General features: G+C 42.0%; 1 protein-coding gene across 2 annotated transcripts in view; it reads left to right on the forward strand.

Annotated features, from left to right (window-relative positions):
- LOC126161581 (Ig-like and fibronectin type-III domain-containing protein 1) overlaps positions 1 to 14,328 on the forward strand; it is a 666,669-nt gene that overhangs the window by 166,603 nt on the left and 485,738 nt on the right. The gene's annotated exons all lie outside the window — the stretch shown is intronic.

Genomic DNA, 14,328 nt, shown 5'->3' on the forward strand with positions numbered 1-14,328 from the left:
ACGGACGGCCGGACGCGGTTTTTACCGCCTCAGCCAATTATAGCAGGAAGGGAGACTATAGTTCAACACTCCGTCATTCCGTCGACATCGAGGTTATTGGAGCACAAAATCGGATTGTTTCAAGAATGGGGAAGGAAATCGACAGTGCCCTTTCAAACGAACCAGCCTGGCATTCGCCTGGAGCGGATTAGACAAACCACGGACGGCCGGACGCGGTTTTTACCGGCGTCCTCCCGGATGCGTGTCCAGTGTGCTAAACGCTGCGCCACCTCGCTCGATAACTGTTTACAGAATAGGTGTCTTAACATAGTGCGCATTTTGGAAATTATTTTGCAACTTTATCTTTGCGTAGGGAATATGTGCTGTGCTTTCCGGTGACTCAGGCATGCTATGTCTGTTTTTTCAGTTGTGTGTCATATCTTTTTGTCGTGCTTATTTGTTGAAATTGGATCGAACTGGAAGAAACATAAGGACTGGGAGAAGAGCGTTTCGTAAAGAAAGGGGGTGGTGATTTCTGGCGCACGCCTGCAGGACCGGACTCGTGTATTAGTTGGCATTCCGGCGTGCGGCGAAGCGCGGACATTATTCCTGATTAAGGGCTCTCCCCGGGAGCTGCTATCTGCTGCAATTTATGCTCCGCGGACTTGGCCGGCAAAATCGCACCCACCTCGCCTTATCTCTGCACCACCCCTCTGGAAAAAAAAGGGAAAGAAAATAAAGAGTGTGGCGAGGGAAAAAGTGGCTGCGGCTCCTAGGTGTGGAGCTACCTGTGAACCGCGCCGCGCCGTATGAATATTGCATGAGCGTGGAAAATTCCGAAACAGGCTCGCGATAACGACCGCTGCCTACGGCTCCAGCGGCGGCGGCGGATTTTCGGCTTTGGGCTGCAGTGACAGCGCGACCGTCTGAGCCCAGGAAATCTATTTCTGGCTGGCTTTGACTACAAACAGGCAAGTCTCCGAGCGTGTATGCCCCTGCGGGAGGACTCGCCTCAAGCGAATTGTAGGATCCGAGGACAATCTGCGCCGCCTGGATTCAGTGCAGCCGACTGCCTCTGCTCGCTTCTTGTTCCGCCCAACACCGCCTGCGCTGCCTCCGCGACGCAGCATTTAAGGGGTGGTGGTGGTGGTGGTGGTGGTGGTGGTGGTGGTGGGGGTGGGTGGCGGTTAGCGGTGAGACCTGGCTGAAGGTGGCGGTTTCAGCGGCGACGACAGTCCTGGCGATATAAACTTCTACACTGAACACATTTATTTTATGTGTTGCCGTAAACGGATTGTGTAGCGCAACATGCTGACTAGCACATCTGCGCCTATGCTGCGAATACCGCTGTGGACTGCTTGGCAGGGGGTACTACTCATTGACCACATATCATTCTTCCGATTTAGTTCTTGTGTAGAGCGCGGAACGAAAATTACCCTAGGATGTTCGAAAAATACCGAAACTGTCTTTCTCTTTTTGAATTTAAGTTTATTACATAGCCAGGAAGCTACTTGAAGAATCAGCAGAAGGCGCTACTGCGCATACGCGTCAACGTTGACGTCAAGAGCCCGTGCTTGGTGTCTGGGCTCTTCAAACGCATTTTTCTGATCGACTGTCACCGAGCGGCGAACTACTGAACTTCTACAGGTGATTATATAAGAATAAATAAAAATAAAACATAAGAGCAAATAAAGTGGTTGCCTTACAGTTATCGAAGATCAACGAACAGTTATTTAAAGACAATCGAAAAAACGTGGTCACGTACTCTCACTACAAGCCACCTGACTATGCGCATGCGCGAAACTGGCAGCTTGAGAGCCCCAGAAAATTTATCTCAGGTAAGATCTGGCTACTTGATGCTACTTGCTAGCTGGAGCCCCACTTCAAGTAGCTAGATTTGGGACCAGACGCGCTTCGAACGCGACTTCCGCTCTGCGCAAGCGCGGTAGGCAGAAAGCAGCATATCGAACGAACGTTTCATGTTTCTTAACACATTTTATAGTACAAGCAGCTGCAAGAAAGTAATTTTTTCTATAACCTGTTGAGCATAGTGAAATGAACTAGAATGAACAAAATAAACTTTTCGAAGAATATAATATTAAAGAGACTAGAATTCAACCAGATAATATTTTAAAATGACTATATTTCCCACTAGCAACCAGATCTTAAAATTTACACCCAGATAGCCTTTCAAAAAATCTATATCTAATTGTAAAACAACTAAATTGGCAATATTGCCGAGAATTATCATGAAGACGGAAGCGCATGACAGTTACGTTATGTTGGCTGCATGACTTCAGGCAAAATCTCTCACCAGGCCCTCTTACTTGACGGGAGACACTATTTAACTAGGCATCTTTACGTGATCACTATGCGCTAAGAACTGAGAAGAAAGCCGTGACGCGAAGACCGCTATACTAGAGACACTGCTCAACACATATATACAAAGCTTCATCGGATTTTCACTACGGTGTCTATTTCGCGCCCGATCGGCCCTCACCGTTCGGATAGCCCTCGTATCCCTAGTGGTGGGACGGACTTTCACAGCACCTAGAGCAATATAAAAAGTATTTAAATTAATGCAGCACAACACTCACTAACCTCCTGGTACGATCTGAAAATATTTCTGCATCCTCCGTTATAGAGAGGATACGTGCAATCTCACTTTCTATGGTCCAACGCCCACTCGCAATAATCGCTCCAAACACATTCAGGTTCAGCAGGAATTCTCGAAGTTCTCTAAAAATCAAATCTAATTACGCTCAACTGTAAAATGCACGTAAAGAATTAAAAATGTTTCTGATGATTACACCTTACCTGCGAAGCGATTCTGGTAAATGCAGAGCGTGTGTAGTAAGTTGTGCTCTCTTAAGTTTTGGATTCAGTTTATTCCTTATATGTGAGTATGATCTCCCATTTAACATTCAACAAGCAGAATTGGTACTTTCTGCAGACGATACTAGCTTTATAATAAATCCCATTAGAGCGAGAGCAACAAATGAGATTGTTAATGATATTATTCGAAGAATTATTAAATGGTTATCTGAAAATGCACACATCTTAAATTTTAAAAAATACACTATATTCAGTTCTGTACAACATAGTCACACCAATAACTGAAAAAGATATCAATTCGAATAAGCAGATAGAGTAGAATGCTACAAATTTTTGGATGTACTTATGGATGAGAACTTGAACTGGAAGAAGCACATTACTGAGCTTCTAAAACAGTTTCACAATACATATATTTGCTAAAAAAATTCGTCATAAATAATTCGTCACAATTTGAGAAGAACAGATTTGTCCATACCTACAGCACTAACAGGAAACTGTTACCTTTATTATCCATTATTAAAGCTGTCAGCGGCACAGAAAGAAGATCAATGTACAACAACAAAAATTTTTGATCATTTATTCAACAGCATGAAAGGTCTGACAGGTAGCAAAGCGACTTTTAAATATAGCCTAAAATTACTTCTCCTGAACGATAGCCTGTAAAAAGAAAATCAATTCATAAGTGTAGTTGCATGAGTAGGAGTGAAAAATATATAGAGGATGTAACGGGTATAAGTACAGATATTTTTATGTTTGGTACCTTAATATGTACACACAATAGTGTGTTGGTTGTTTTTTCTCTGTGTCGAATAGTCTACCCAGAAACACGTCACAAACGTTACGACCTGATGTTTACTGCACGGCCGAAACTGCACGACTAAGTGATTATGCCTTTCAGTTTAAACTAACCGTTTTGCGTCCATGCACCACACTCCACATCTGACCTGTTGCGCACGGGAAAATAAGCATTAATGGCTTGCTCTTGTCGTATGTACTTGGAGGTTCTAACCGACCTAAAGCATACCGTAATTATTGGTCTACAAATAACTAATATACTGATTTAATGTTGTTCAGTACACCGTCTTCAATCAGAAATGGAAATGGAAATATCTGCACCAATTTAAGTTATAATAGTGATAGAAATTTCAGTCCGTAATATCCTGGTGTTAAAAGTGATTGTAGCTGAATGTAAGCTCGTTAATCCACTGTAGCGGTATTGACTGAAGCCCTTGTAGACTCGCACTACCTGTTTCGCAACATTTTTAGTTGTAAATTCTGGTGCATCAAAAATTAACAATACTATGATCACAGCTAATAAGTAACCACATAGCCGGAACAAAATATTTATGGATTGAATAACTTAAAAAACCTGAACATGGATTAACCAGAGTATAAATCTGCTTAACATTAAACACAAAGTGGTAGCATTATGAGCCTCCATTATTGATATGAGCCGGCCGTGGTGGCCAAGCGGTTAAAGGCGCTACAGTCTGGTACCGCGCGGCCGCTACGGTCGCAGGTTCGAATCCTGCCTCGGGCATGGATGTGTGTGATGTCCTTAGGTTAGTTAGGTTTAAGTAGTTCTAAGTTCTAGGGGACTGATGACCTTAGAAGTTAAGTCCCATAGTGCTCAGAGCCATTTTAAGCCATTATTGATATGAACATCCATCGACTTGTTGCGGACGTTGAACGTGGTTACATGTAGTTATTGCAGTTTGCAATGTTCAGAGTGAGATAGTCGACACGAACCGCAATATTCTCAGCGATTATGATAAAACACGCGTGAGCACCTTTGGTGTGTGTCGTACCGGCGGGAAAGCCTACAAAGAGATAAAAATAACTGACGTTGACGTAAATATATCCAACTTATTCGCCAGAAAATTGGTTAAAATAACCTTAAAACCAACCGTTGAATATGAAATGTGCATATGTCCTGTGCTAACAAGAGCATTGATGTTGTAACTAGCAAATGTTTCTTCCGGATCGCGTGAATGGCTCTACAGTAAAAATTTTATAGTAAGATGGTAACTGTAACGGATAATGTACTATCCAAACCGTGGAACAGGATTAATATCTCAACCATCATACGGATACAGAACTGAATTTACTGATAGCCGGTGCTGTGGTGAGAGGCTGTAGACCTCCTTAATTGATGAAAATGGTTGAGACGGGTGTCCCATAATATCAATATGCAGACTCGAATGAAATTTTCACTCTGCAGCGGAGTTTGCGGTGATATGTAACTCACTGGCAGATTAAGACAGTGTGTCGGTTCAAAATGGTTCAAATGTCTCTGAGCACTATGGGACTCAACATCTGAGGTCATCAGTTCCCTAGAACTTAGAACTACTTAAACCTAACTAACCTAAGGACATCATACACATCCATGCCCGAGGCAGAATTCGAACCTGCGACCGTAGCAGTCGCGCGGTTCCGGACTGAGGCGCCAAGAGCCGCTCGGCCACAGTGGCTGGCCCTGTTTGTCGGACCGAGACTCGAACTCGGGCAAGTGCTCTACCATCTGAGCTATCCAAGCACGAATCACGACCCTTCCTCACAGCTCCACTTCCGCTAGTACCTCGTCTCCTCACAGAAGCTCTGCTGCGAACCTTGCAAAACTAGCACTTCTGGAAGAAAGGATATTGCGGAGACACGGCTTAGCCGCAGCCTAGGGGCTGTTTCCGGAATGATATTTTCTCTCTGAAGCGGAGTGTGCGTTGATATGAAGCTTCCTGGCGGCTCTAGTGCTCTAGAGCACTTGCCCGCGAAACGCAAAGGTCCCGCGTTCGAGTCTCGGTCCGGCACACAGTTTTAATCTGCCAGGAAGTTTCATATGCAGACTACGTCAGACTAGTGGCCTGTAGTATGGGGACAGCGTCGTGGACCATCCGCGAGAGTTGATCAGACTGACCAGCGGTCTGGGAGGAAGCTATACGCGACGTGCTAAAGGGTTGCGCCGACGGAGCGAACCGTTAGACGGGTTTTCTGTGTTACGCGATCGATTAAAAGCAACTAAATACAGTAAAATTAGAGCAACTAAACCTGCGTTGTAATTGATATACAAACTGGCTGGAAGTAACTTATGCCAAGAGATATTAATATGCTTCCCACATTAAGATTATAACTACAGCTTTTTTTTTAATTTTCGCAATGAACGTGACAAAGTGTTATAATAAAAGTCTTAAGTTACAGGACCCTCCAATTTGCTGATAGGAAGTAGTCGTACTTTGCTAATAAACCGCGGTGGTTTACCTCCGTCTGATTGTTTAACGTGTTGTCCGGTGATTGAGCAATGGACCTTTTCGTGCATATTTCTTCCAGTGCATTTGGTTAGAATGAATGAGCACAGAGGACAGCCCAGGAAAATGTAACAATTTTCAGAAATGAGTCTGGGATGAAAATGACTGAGTAATTTTAAATAACGTCGTATCATTATTCAACAAATTTCGTATTAATAAGTCTGTACCGCAGCTCTGATGACTGGGATACGCCGAAAGTGTGTCGATTAGGTACTAATAAAAAATTAATTGGTGACCAAGACGAGCGTAACTCCATACTGTACTGGTCTTCTTATCGGACGGTAGCAGAAGTTAGCGTCATGAAGAGGTACTTTTATTTCACTTTCTTACCGTAACTATTCCCGAAAACGACTTGTTTTGCAACGGTTGAACGTCTTCTTCTTTAATCATCTTGTGGTACAGTTCTTCCTAAAAACTAGCAGCAGCCTATACCAAAAATTAACTATAGAAGAAAACTACCACATCCAAAAATCAATAGCCCAAGGAAAGAAAGTAGTCAATGAATACACATCACTGTGCAACAAAACCCTCTTCGCAACAATAGAAGAACTATGCAAGTAACACTTACACACACATACACACACACACACACACACACACACACACACACACACACACACACACACACAAATCCTCTCTCTCTCTCTCTCTTTTCTTTCTTTCTTTCTTTCTTTCAGTCTCTCTCTCTCTGCCCCAGTACTCATCACACACACGCAAACCCACACAAACTACACACCACTAACACCAAATGCAATTCAAACGCGCACGCCTCACCCAGCAGAACAAGCTATGAAACAAATGAACGCCTCACAGCCACAACAACACGTAATGGCAGCGAAAACTCCGCCTATGGTTTGAGTAATCGGAAAAAGTGCACTTCCACGCGAACACAGGCAAAGAAGTAAGCCTATTTACTTCGCCAACAACACAGGAAAACGTGCCACAACTCCAAAACTGTAAGTTACAGAAAGAAAACGTGATACAGTCTTATTTCCGTTCGTAAGTGCATCACAAACGGAAAATAAATTACGTTTTGCTGTTTGCAGATGAAAAGTTGTATATTGTGTAGCAGAACAGCTACCAAAATAAATGGACAACAGCATCATGTAAGGTATGTTACTTATGATTACACCCACTTTTCGCCAATTTAGTTACAAATGCAACTTTTACATAATGTTGTAAACGACACAAATGTTAATATGTTAACAACAAATTTACAGTTAAAAATAAAAATAGAACCCACTGACGATAGCACGAAAGTGCTGAAACATGTATGGATGAAACAAAAGAAAAAAGGTGTCTTGCATAAGGCGGAACTTCTCATCCCACCGTCTTCTTCTTTGTTTGTGCCTTGTGCGCCTCATTTCTTTGTGGATACGAGTGTAGTTAAACGTCCCCTGGATGGGTCATGAACCACGCGGGGACAGCTACCGGCCCCCTTCCGAGAGGCAGCAGGTGTCCTCCTGCGGCCGTGTAAACTAATCAGTGGCTATTAATTAATTTACACGCCCGCCGCCGCGCCGCCCACCGGCCGTCCACCGCCAGCCAGCTGGGGACACGAACCAGACCCCGCTTCCCACGGTCCGTTGTCACACACAAGTGTTTGTCGCCCGACCAGGCGATTGGTTCTGCGTGCTCAAGAAGTGCGCGGCACCGCTGTTACAGAAGCTTGGCTATGCCAGGGAACAGCTCGCATTACAAAGCGGGGTATTCTGACTACCCCAGGTTGATTTTTTTCCCTATAATAGTGTTATCTGAAGGGCCACAAGCCTGTGCTTTCATGACTTTGTACTAAAATGATTGACGTTGAATTTACACTCACGACTGTCTAATTTTTTTGGCTTTATCATTGTCATTCAAGTCATTTATTGGTGGGATTGTGAGACTACCCCGCTTGGTACGAAACGTCTTATTTCCTTATTTGTAGAAAAACTAGATTTTGGGAAATATATCTGTCATTCATCTTCTTTGTTGAATTTTGCCATAGATCCAATGTTCGTTATTGTTGCTGGTTACTATTGTTGGGTTGAATTTGACGTTCACTGCTGAGCTGCCATTACATGAGTCGGTATTTCATCTGCAAGTAAGGATGTTCTAACAACCCTACCACAACAAAGGTCAAAATTTAGTAATGATTGTGGTGTTGCTCACGCTGCTAAATACTGCATTTTCGGACAACAACAAAGTTATTATGTGGCAGATGTCATTAGAGCACAGTTAATAAAGTCATTTCATGTAATAATGAATAAATTAGGCACTCATCTTTTCGTGTTTCCCACGCTGGTCTTGTTGTAAAATCTTGGCTCAATCGTCGAAAATCTAGGTGGTGTTGAGTCCAAGCTCGGATGCAAAGAGCCCTAGGTTTTATTATGCGATATTCAAAAGTTTTATAGATGTGTTTCACAAACCATTCTTGAAGATTACACTTTTGCAGGACAATGGTGATGTAAAAAAAGTAATCAGCAGTCCGAATTTAAGTTACACTTCCTTTTAATTGCTTTTATTGCAGTATCACGTAACACACAAAACATCACTTCACAATACAAAACATACTTGAAAACATCTTCCTCACTGTTAAAGTTCACATTTTATAAGCTGACTACAATATGCGTCTTTCCAACATGACGTCCAAGACTTGACTTTCTCAAGGTCCGACTCTAACTAACTCTCTAACTAATAATCGCTTACGCGCCCAAAAATCAGAGTTACAAGTACGTCAAAGATCATTGTGACAAAAGAAAGAATACACATAAGAATAATATCAGTGCAATATAAACATATCGATGTATCAAAGTACCTCTACATTAATGAAATCAAATCTGAATGTTATGTCAGATATATGTTAACTACTTTACAGAAACACATTAGAATATTGCTGGTATCGAGAGGTTGAGTTGAGGTACCGTAATGGTTACGTAATTCAAGTACCATTTCAACGTCCAAAGGACTTTCTAGCGAAGAGATAATGGAAATTCTATACAATTCTGATGTCAGTGACGATGAAAATGAATGGAACATTGATAATGAACTGAATGAATATATGGAACCTCTTGACAAAGACCATATCATAGCATCAGATGAAGCTGATGATGAAATATCAGAAGACACTACACATTCACGTGAACATGTAGAAGAAGAAGAAGAAGAAGAAGAAGAAGAAGAAGAAGAAGAAGACTAAGAATAAGAAGAAGACGAAGACGAAGACACTGGAGATTTGTTTGTTTCTAGAAGTGGACTACAATTTTCTAGCGAACCACCATACGGTGGGCGGCGTCGACGTCGCAACATTGTGAACGTAACATCTGGCCCAGTGAATGATGGAAAAACAATCATTTTTATAATTTATCTCACCGGAAATCGTCAGCATCATTGCAGAAGAAACGAACAGGGAAGCCAAACTAGTAATTTTCTTGTGGAATGCAGGTCATTCTTCGAGCAAAACGACGTGGAGAGGTATAAATGCAACTGAAGTGTACGCTATATTAGCAATTCTAATAGGAGCTGGTCGAACTCATGGACATCGCACAAGTGCTTCCGATCTGTGGGGAGATAATGTTGCCTTTCGGCAACCATTCTTTTCTGCTACCACGTCAAGAAACCGATTTTTGTCTATACTGAAATTCTTGCGATTCCACAACAGAGACACAAGAGCACAGAGAACTGAAGAAACCAAGGAGAAGCTGCAAGCCGTCAGGGTAGTGTTCGACAAATTTCAATCTAACCTGTGCAAGAACTTCTATCCTTATGAATACGTGACTATTAATGAACGATTAGCAACGTACCGTGGAAACTGCCCTTTTAGGGCAAGTATGGCATTAAAATTTGGGTTTGCGCTGATGTGAAGACACCTTACTTATTACGGATCCAAATTTACACAGGAATGGTGTACAATACTCTGGAACTGAATCAAGGACAGAGTGTTGTTTTGGATCTGATGGAACCATTTCTGAATAATGGTCATGGTGCAACAACCGATAATTTTTTCACGACTTTTCCATTGGCTGCTGAGCTACTAAAACGAAACACGACATTGGTTGGTACCTTGCGTTCCAATGAGAAAGAGATTCCGAAGGAATTCTTGGCAAACAGAGAACTTTACTCTTCAATGTTTGGTTTCGCAAATGACTTGACCCTAGTTCCTAATGTTCCAAAGAAAGGAAAGGCAGTAATACCACTCTCTACTCAGCATAATGAGAGACAAGTGAGTGGTGAAGAAAGTGAACACAAACCCGAAATCATACTGCACTACAACAAAACCAAGGGCGCTGTAGATAATAGGGATAAAATGACAAGAGAATACAGTTGTGTTAGAGGAACGAGGAGGCGGTCACTAAGAATCTTCACGGAAATAATAGATATTGCAGCACTGAATGCATATATTCTGTACACTCAAAGATTTCCTGAATGGCAGAAGAATAACCGAAGCCGACGTAAACTCTCCGCGATTGAACTGTCATTTGGACTCAGCAAAGGCAACACGGAAGAAAGAGCCAAAAATATCAACGGTCTTCATAAAGATGTACAGGATGCACTGAAAGCTTGTGGTATTGCAATTCCTACAGCAGTGATCCAGGCCCAGTGTTCCAAGTTACCAACCCCACAACGATGTCAAGATTGCAAGAGAAACGAAGATCGGAAAACAAGATTCTGTTGTGTAACGGCAAAGAAACCTGTTTGTAATATACACAGAGAAGAAACTGTTACTGTAAAGTGCATGCAGTGCAAAAATGTACTTGACTGAAAAGTTGAAAGAAGTCTTGTGTTATTTTACTGCAGTGACTGTTGAGGTACATGGAGTATTGATTTTCTGTTTTACTGAATATAGTGAGAGATATAATTTTTTTTTACTTTGTATCTCTGATCTGATTAAATACTTCTAATAACCTGGAAAGCTGTTTTTCAATACTAAATAAACCCATTAAATGGAAATAATGAAATCTGAGAACAAATATTACAACAAAACACAAAACTCTTTTGGGGTAGTCCAAACACGCCACTTGGTAAAATAGAGGTGTGAAAAAGCTTGGTAACGGGAGGGTTAAATTTTGCAGACACCAGACATCAGTCGGTTAGGAATTAGTGTGTCCGAGCGGCGTTGTCAGCCAAACAGAACTGCTGGATATGCAACCCGCTGCGCCAGCTACAACGTTGTGCTCGTAGGAAGGCGGGGGAAGAGGAGGAGGGAATGCGCAGCGGTAAGCAGCAGTGTATCACGCTACGCTCCAGACAATAGCAACAGAAAACTTCCATCTGTTATGGATGTCGAACGCTGTGTGATGAACAAAGGTTTCCGGAAAAAATTGCTACTGGTCACTTATTTTGATGACAGAATTTTTATTTTTCCATTGCCAGTTACAAGCCATATAGCGTCCTAGCATCAGATTATACATAGCTCTTTGTGATTGTTTATAGCATTGTGAAGGATATTGTGTGAAAAGGCACAAAATTAATCGGAACTAGTAAACATTGAATGTGGGGAGCCGTTTAGAATTACCTGCATCATAAACTCGACTACATGGCATTACTTACAGTTATTAGAATCCATAGATTAATTCTTGTCCAAAAAATGCTTTAGTAAACATTGCTAGTGTTTTCCATTTACCTCAGTTACACAGTACAACACAAACTGTACCGCATGCAATGCCCCCACACGCTTTATAGGATGTAAACAAAACAATGAGTGTATCGTAAGCTAATGTTCAAAGCTTTTATGTTGGAGCAGAAATTTCCTTTGATGAACACTCGCATTTTCGGAACTTGCACATTGATCTTGAATGACAGTAAATACACTCTAAGACAAGAAAAAGACGCATCACGAAGGAATTATCCGAATAGGACAGAAACCTGTAGATGTGATGCATATGTGCAGACAAATAAATGATTACAGTTTCAGAAAAATTGGTTGATTTATTCAAGAGGAAGAGCTTTACAAATGGGGTACGTCAGTAATGCGGTGGTCCACCTGTGGCAGTTCACACATTTGAATGTTTCATTTGTGTTTCCAAATTTTTAATACGATTTCTTCCTTTTTCTGATAGCTGAATAAGCTAAGATTGTGTGGAGTATGAAGGAGTAGGATATTACACCTCAGTCTGTCAGGAGTTTAGGACGATGGCTGCGTAATGGTGGTTATGTTTTGAGAATTATATTATGTTTATATAATTTTTATAAACGCACTAAGAAGATTGTGATTATGTTTATGTGATCGTTGCAGCGATAATAACTTGCTTTCCCCACATGGCGACCCTCGTGGGAGCGTACGTCACACCTCGGAAATCTCTGCGCGTAAGCAGCTGCGTGAAGCGACCCAGAACATACCGAGACGCTGTGTGGGCTAGAAATAAAATTTGGTCGTGTTAGTTTTCTCTCACGAATTGTGACTTACGAGGCCTGCAGTAGTTTGTAAAGGTATATAACCAAGTAGGGATTTTCTTCTTATCAGACTCCTTTAAACTTAATTGAAGATCAAAAATTTTGTATGCCAGTATCAAACGCTGTAAGAAATTAGTCAACATTTCGCACGAATGTCGTTCACGTACGGCCATAAGAAACTTCATGGCAAAGTTTACTGATTTCAGAAAACGAAGATAATTCACGGGAGGTTTATGTCCATAGTCGGACTGACAAACAAATCTGGCGAATGTAACCCGGTTGCGGGTAGTATTAGGCTTTTACAGGCAGACTTTTACTAAGCTTTCTCATTACGTGTCCTCATTGTGGTAACTGTAGACTTTATGTTTACAGTTATTCATATTTTTTTTAGTTTTTCTCGACTCAAAACGAGTTAAGTTTTTGGTAGCACGTTTATTTAAAAGATGGGAACTCATCAATCGTATCCTTACTACGACATGGGCACAGTCACTACTGTGAATACACAGGGACCTGGGTACACGCTCTCTGCTATGTTGTTAAATGCATTTCCCCTGTTGCCGGCTCTGATCCTTCTTGTAACTGTCCCCGCTACTACTGGCTCTAACCGTTTCCTCCCACCCTCTCCCTCTCCACCAGACGCCAACAGTAGACTTACTCCCAGCAACAAGACACGTAGACTGTAAATGATACATGACTCGTCTGCATAAACGAGAGATCCTGTTCGAGTTATGCAGTGCTTCAAGGAGCCATGATTAGCCATTGACAGTCGTAAAGAATTAAAAAAAAAAAAAAAAAAGAATATAGAACGTACCGCATCAATGCTAGTACTTAAGAGATGCGCCCCGCTTGGCTCGTAGTAGGACAGCCTCCACTATGGAGGCACTGTCCCCCCGTCCCCCCACCCCGTAGAGAATACTTTGTTGGGAATTCCATTGACGATGGCGTGCTGTGAAGTAAAGTCTCCGAATTTTTAACGTGAAAACTCTTAAGGCTTTCTAAGTAAAACAAGTTTTCTTAACATTTTACATCTTTATTCTTCGTGCATATATATTCATTTATCGACATAGTCACGCTGGCGACTAACAGTTTGTTGACACCGTCACTGTAGAAATTATGACTTTTTTGAGGGATGCCTACCCTCCCCTCTGCTTGCAACGCTTCGTCACTAAGTCCTCGAAAGTGTCTTCAGTTTTGGAAACACTCCAAACTCTGTCACACACCTCGAGATTAGCACCACGGTTTTCTTCATTATGAGCACTAACAACCCAGTATCACACATTACTGATGACGATACAATCATCATCTTACCCATCTTTCGTTCTTCTGTGGATTTCAGTTGGAGGCACGTTTCCTGCGGTTAGAAACTCGATAACAGCAAGCTGTTTCTCAAGCACTGACATAGTTACATTAAAAACTGCCATGTTACATGCTACAAATTTTTTTTAATTTGTGGTAAAGACTTGTGGGCCAAACTATTGAGCTCATTGGTCCGTAAGATACACACTACTCAATCTAAGTTAAACTAACTTACGCTAAAGACGACACACACACTCATGCCCGAGGGAGGACTCGAACCTCCGACGAGTGGAGTCGCGCGGACCGTGACAAGACACCCAGACAGCGCGGCTATCCCGCGCGGCCACGCTACAAGTCGAACCCTCTAGTGGCAGAGGGTTGAAACTTGCGTCAGTGAAGCAGAAAACCCGACCGAGTAATATGCATAACATGTAATACCTCAATCGATTTTGAGAGCAGAATGAAAATTCGGAGGGCTTACTTTTCACCACAATCCGGAACAGTACCAGAAACTGTTCGATTTTTTCTTCCAAATGTTCCATTTGTA

The sequence above is a fragment of the Schistocerca cancellata genome, chromosome 2, assembly GCF_023864275.1.
Source record: "Schistocerca cancellata isolate TAMUIC-IGC-003103 chromosome 2, iqSchCanc2.1, whole genome shotgun sequence".
Lineage (NCBI taxonomy): Eukaryota > Metazoa > Arthropoda > Insecta > Orthoptera > Acrididae > Schistocerca > Schistocerca cancellata.